The sequence below is a fragment of the Neolamprologus multifasciatus genome, chromosome 22 (assembly GCF_963576455.1).
Source record: "Neolamprologus multifasciatus chromosome 22, fNeoMul1.2, whole genome shotgun sequence".
In the NCBI taxonomy this organism is placed as follows: Eukaryota; Metazoa; Chordata; class Actinopteri; order Cichliformes; family Cichlidae; genus Neolamprologus; species Neolamprologus multifasciatus.
In genome coordinates, this window is record NC_140459.1 from 12,249,884 (window position 1) to 12,256,521 (window position 6,638).

Below are 6,638 nucleotides of genomic sequence, written 5' to 3' on the forward strand. Positions count from 1 at the left end.
ATCTGACCCCTCACAAGAATTTCATGGAAATTGCATGGAAGATGCCAACTTGTCTCCAAGAACTTGTTCAAAAACCACAAAGTGGTTGGTAGTGAAACTTGAGAAAATTATACAAAGTTGCTCAGACTCAAACTAATCCTTATCAGCTGGTGTGGAACAGAACAAAAAGATTTGCCAATCACAGAGTTACTCTAAGTTAGAATTTATTTTTAAGCTTATAGTTTGTTGAACATTTTTCCTGGAATAGTGGCTTTCTATCAGAAACACCAAACAAAAACACTGCAATACTTTCAGCAGAAATATCCTGGATGAGCCCCCATTTTAAGATAAATGTCATGGTTCACATTGGTGCATATTCATGTTCCGTTGTATGTTGAAAGTTGTTTTACAGTTTTTTCTGAATGCTTAAACACTAACTGTGATTCTTATAGCACAATTTCTAAAACTATTAATACTTATAGCAAAACCACTCACTGAGTTTGCAAAACTAAAAGCACAAACACTGCTTTGCACTCAGTTTGCCATTTTGTAACACACACTTTGCAAACCTGTAGCTACAATCCACTGCACAGCACTCTTTTTGCAGAACTGTAAACACAACTCACTGCTTTACACTCAATTTCCAAATGATCAACACACTCCTAGCAAAACTATACACATTTATGGCTATTATTTACACTATTTTGCCAACTGTCTGGCACACTGTCACATGTAAAAACTTTTTTAGATAATTAGTTCACTTTGCAATCAGCCCAAGCACTATAATACAGGTAAGCTCTGTGTGTGGAGTACAATTGAGGGAGCAGGAAGAGTGAGAAGTAGAGGAGGCCGAGGAAGAGGACGTGGAGGTGAAGAAGTAGGATGAAGAGGACGACAAGGACAAGGAGGAACAAGAGGAGGTTGAGGAGGGGGGAGAGGACGAGGAGGGGGGAGAGGACGAGGAGGGGGGAGAGGAAGGGTTAGAAGAGTAAGAAATAGAATTGCTGATGACATCAGAGCTACAATAGTGGACCATGTAATCAACCGTGGAATGACCCTGAGGGAAGCTGGCCGACGGGTTCAGCCTAACTCGAGCCGCTACACTGTAGCAAGCATCATGAGGACATTTTGAAATGAGAATCGGTTAGTACAGTCACTTTGCACTAAGATTTGTAGCACTGCCATATGCTAATGAGAAACACAACAATACCATAGATGTAAAAATACTGAAATTGTTACTTTACAGAATTGCTAGATGACCAGATGCTGGGGGCAGAGGACGCATGTTCACTGCAGACCAAGAAACCCATATAGTCAACATGGCGATTGCAAATACAGTTTTTTCTGAATGCTTAAACCCTAACTGTGATTCTTATAGCACAATTCCTAAAACTATTAACACTTATAGCAAAACCACTCACTGAGTTTGCAAAACTAAAAGCACAAACACTGCTTTGCACTCAGTTTGCAATTTTGTAACACACACTTTGCAAAACTGTAGGCACAACTCACTGCTTACACTCAATTACCAAATTTCCAACACACTCCTAGCAAAATTATACACATGTATGGCTATCATTAACACTATTTTGCCAACTGTCTGGCACACTTTCAGATGTGAAAACTGTTTTAGATAATTAGTCCACTTTGCAATCAGCCTAAGCACTATAAACAGGCCACAGGTAAGCTGTCTATGTGGAGTACAATGGAAGGAGCAGTAAGAGTGAGAAGAGTGAGAATCAGAGGAGGCCGAGGGAGAGGACGTGGAGGTGAAGAAGTTGGAGGAAGAGGACGTGGAGGTGAAGAAGCAAGAGGGTTAGAGGAAGTTAGAGGAAGAGGACAAAGAGGAGCAAGAAGAGGACGAGGAGGGGAAAGAGGAAGGGTAAGAAGAGTAAGAAACAGAATAACTGATGACATCAGGGCTACAATAGTGGACCATGTCATCAACCATGGGATGACCCTGAGGGAAGCTGGCCAACGGGTTCAGCCTAAACTGAGCCGCTACACTGTGGCAAGCATCATTAGGACATTTCGAAATGAGAATCGGTAAGTACTTTGTAGCACTGCCATACTCTAATGAGAAACACAACAGTACCATACATGCAAAAATACTGAAATTGTTACTTTACAGAATTGCTAGACGTCCAGATGTTGGGGGCAGAGGCAGAATGTTCAATTGACATCTGTACACAGAGAAAGCAAAAGCCAGATGTGTTTTGTATTCATACCATCAGTGTGCAGTTGGCGCATTGTGTGCTTAGTAGATGATGGCTTGTGTGTAGTGTTTGATACGAAAACACCATTTTTACGAAGGTGTGAAGAGTTAATCTAGCTGTGTTCGCTTTTGCAAGAGAACTACAATGTTTTGATAATTGGGTGACAGGTTTTCTTATTTGTGTGTAGAGTTTTGCAAAAATAGCCAATAGTTACAAAAAATGTGCTTAAGCAATCAGAAAAAACTGTAATTACACCATATAAGAGCTGGTTAGGTACAATTGTGGATTAAATTTTTGGGGAGAGTAGGATTTAAAACCACACCTCAAGAGCACACATTTTTCTTTGGCTAGTTTTAATGGGAGGCATATATCAAAAATGTGAAGCTGCTGCTATCTAGATGGGAGTAAGCTTTTTGTAGCATAGAGGTGTTTGTGTCATTCACTGATAGATTTAATCTGTTCCCTGAGGGTCTTAATCAGCAGTTAGAACTTGTCCGTCCTATTATCCACAGACCTCACATTATATATGCAAAGAGCATACAATTGAAAGTGTTGAAACTTGTGCTCTTAAGTGGGTAAAGACTAGTCTTCAGCAACTTCATCACATGTATATGAGGTTACTGTTCATTGAGCTCTGAGGGTGAGGACTTCTTCAGTATAGTAGCCAGACGAGATGTTCACCCACCAAATATCTTTCTCTAGCTGTAATTTCACCTTCCTCTTTGCTGGTGGTCTAAGACACTAAACCGCTTCAGTGCAAGTAACTATAGTTCATGTTGATGAACTATCTCTCACTGAGACACTTATAAACTTGTTCTTCACATTTGGTTGCATATACAGTGACATTGTCTTTTGTTTTCTGCTAATCGGAAGTGGTATTAGGACTTAGACTGAAGCTTGGCTACCCAAGTGGCTTTGGTTCTCTTTGATGTGCTGTTTCTAACAAAGTGTTATCCTCAACCACTTTTACGTTCTAAATTTTATAAGTACAGGTTCAAATCCCACACCTGACAAATATCTTTTCTTACATGTTGTACACTTGCATTCATTCATTCATATGTCCAATAGTGATGTCTCTTTAAGTTAAAGCACAAAACACAAGTATATTCAGAAATACATCACTTGTAAGCAGCTTTCTAAGCAAATTTAATGTTCACATGGAGTTGTATGAGCTTTGCCTTGCGCTTGTCCACATAGCTAAGTGGTTTAAGGCACCAAAAAGCTCTTTTTTCCTGATCAAGGTGACATCTAGCATCCAAATGGAGACACTGGTTCAACCCCAACCCCTGCCAAAGGTTTTGTTTTCAGATTTTATCCAAGCTGTTTGATGAAATTTTACAGTCTGCTCCACACAATCATTTCCCTTGCTAGCCTATTGCAGCTGCAGGGAACAATTACTGGTCTGGCAGTTGATATTAGCAACTACCCCAAGGAATCTTCACTGAAAACTGTAGTCTGAAACCCTGGGAAATGGTGAACATAAGCCAGGGATGAACTGTGTGAGCCACTCCAGCAATCACACAGGATGATTGCTTAGTGACATGTGTCATTTGTTTTAGAGTCATCTTTCACTGCTGTTTTTAAATAAAGCTATGAGTACTTGTTATTGAAAGAAATCTGCTTTAACACTTATATGTGTCTTGAACCATTAGAGTATAATGCATAGTCTATTGGACAAAAGAAGTAAGGCAGCTGTAGTACATGTAAGAAAAGCTTTTTTTTAGAAGTGAGATTTGAACCTGCACCCAAATTTGAAGGCTATAAGTAACATTAGAAGGCCCTGATCGAAGGAGGCCATCAAAGTGACCCAATGTTACTTGAAGTGCTTTCGTTCATTCTTGAGTCCAGTATCTTAGACCACTTCACAAACAACTGGGATAAGACAATTTTTGCTACTGATACTATAGCCCAGCAGGCCCAGTTGGCAAAAAACGAGACTGCAATACGTTGAGCCTTCCTCTGATTTCCAGCCCAGCTTGTTAAGTTGGCAAAGCATGGTAAGTGGTTAATTGACTGGTTCCTATATAGCAATTTACTCTACTGGAGCACTGGAAGTGCTTTTTACAACATGTCTCATTCATCCATTTATACGAGCACTTTTTCTACATAAGTAGAAAGAAAAGAAAAAACATAAAACTCCAAGTCTATCACCTCTGACATTGACACTCAGAATCAGAAAGACTTTATTTATCCCCAAAAGAGTGTAGAGTAGTTTATGTTTATGGGAAATGGTCTTATCAGCTGGAGTTAAAAAGCAGAGGGGCTTTGGTACGGTGGCCCCTAGAGACAAAGCACGTACAAACTCCAAAACACTTGCAAACTCCAAAACACTTGCAAACTCCAAAACACACGCAAACTCCAAAACACTTGCAAACTCCAAAACACATGCAAACTCCAAAACACTTGCAAACTCCAAAACACATGCAAACTCCAAAAGACTTGCAAACTCCAAAACACATGCAAACTCCAAAACACCTGCAAACTCCAAAACAATTGCAAACTCCAAAACACTTGCAAACTCCAAAACACTTGCAAACTCCAAAACACATGCAAACTCCAAAACACTTGCTGCTCGAAATGCGGCCCTCAAATGCGTCCTTAATTTCCCTAAATTTTAAGGATGGGTCGGTGTAGCCTTCATGGCCCAACATATCCCAGATTTCATAGCGCGGCTGTGGTGTGGATAATTTTGCCGAAAAAAACGGAGCCACCGAAGAGTAAACTTTCAGAAGTAAGTACTGAATATTATGTCACTTATTTATGCGCAAATGTTTTTTTATAATGAAGAACATTAAAACATTACTGTTGGCCACATGTCAGGAAAGTTATGTGACATTAGTGATGTTTGTACTAACTTGGTTTTAAAGCCTTTACTCCAAAATATACGCCGTTCAATAGTTGACTTTAATCTTACAGAGAATGTGATGATTTTATGGATAATTAAAGTCAGTCATATATCCACAAACACAACAGGGTGAAAGTCAGTGATGCTGCTCGGTTTGCAGTCCTGAATATCACGGCACAAGCAGGATTCACTGCACTGTTAATGTTAGCTATGTTATATTGCTGCCTCTGTTCGGTGGTGTCGAGCCAAACGGACTTTAACGTGTGTTTGAACGAGCTGACGGTTCACTCGTTAAGCTGAAAGAAAGGTGCTTTAATCACAGGAGTCACACATGTGTCCACTGTACCATCTGGGAACTCTTCTTGTTTCGTAATAACACAGTCCTCCTTCTTTTGTGCTGTTTTGTAGCAGTGTATACACCTGAGACTGTCACCTGTCTGTCTGTCCTGCACTCTCTCTCTTTTTCTTTCTCTCTGATTGTGTAATAAAAGTATGAACATGTATTTATAAGTTACACTTGTGTTTGAATCCTGCAGCTTATCACACATTTGATTTCCATGTGTGACGACTGCAAGTGTCCAGAGTGAGGACAGACTGAGGGACTCACTGCTGCACATCATCTGTGAGGCTTTGCACCCCTGATGATCCACCAGGACTCAGCAGTGTGTGAGGAAGAGGAGGAGGAAGAGCCAGCAGCAGCTGACAGATGGAGAGAATAGACAGACTGTTCCCTGTTTGTGAAGGACTGCTAGGAAAGTTTAACATAACTAATTGTCTGTCCTGAATCAGTCTTATTAGATAATGTTCAAATAATTTTATCATTCCAGTGTTTGCAGTGTGGGAGAAAGTACTCAGGGCCTTCAAGTTACACACTATGAAAGGAAGAAACAAGTTTAATATTCAGAAACCTAAAGTATGTATCAGCAGCTGAATGGACCTAAAAATAAGTGTTTGTTTCAGTTCTATGAAGCTTTGAGTATTTTGGATTAGTAGCAGTGCTGTGTTTGTTGCATCATATTGCTGTAATTGTTTATATGCTTTATATATTCCTAGGTAAGTTGATCTATAGTGTTACATCATATTCTATAATGATGCTATGTGTTTGTATACTTTCTGCCCAGTTTGACCCATTTAGCAGAAGTCAGCCTGTTTAAGGCTCTGATATCTATTCTGTATGACTTAAAGCAGTTATGACATGGTCTGATTTTCTCACCCAATAAAGGAATATTCAATATATCAGTCTACTCTTCATTTTATCAGAAACAGTTATCACAGCTCATATAATTTCTTTTTACACACGTATGTAAGCAATGAGCCAAATTTAGTAATGCCAACATACTGAAGGAACAACATTTCTCTCTTATATATGATACACCTATATATGCACTGTCAAAGATACTTGTCTTTGAGTGAAGATTTAAGGTGATAAGACCTATAAATAACTGCAACTTGAATCTGTACTGAGGCTCAGTATTTGACACAGAGTTCATGTTCACTGCTGTAATAGCTAATAATGATTAATATAATAACTATAATATTGGCCATATTATATTTACATTACCAAAGTGATATGACTTTAGTCTCATGAACAACATTAG

At 39.3% G+C, this 6,638-nt stretch overlaps 1 long non-coding RNA gene across 1 annotated transcript; it reads left to right on the forward strand.

The window, feature by feature from the left end:
- The first annotated feature begins 379 nt into the window (after positions 1 to 379).
- LOC146493022 (uncharacterized) lies at positions 380 to 1,094 on the forward strand. Its single transcript, XR_014871857.1, has 2 exons — positions 380 to 899; positions 936 to 1,094. It is a non-coding gene; the product is annotated as an uncharacterized LOC146493022 (long non-coding RNA).
- The last annotated feature ends 5,544 nt before the right edge of the window (positions 1,095 to 6,638 follow it).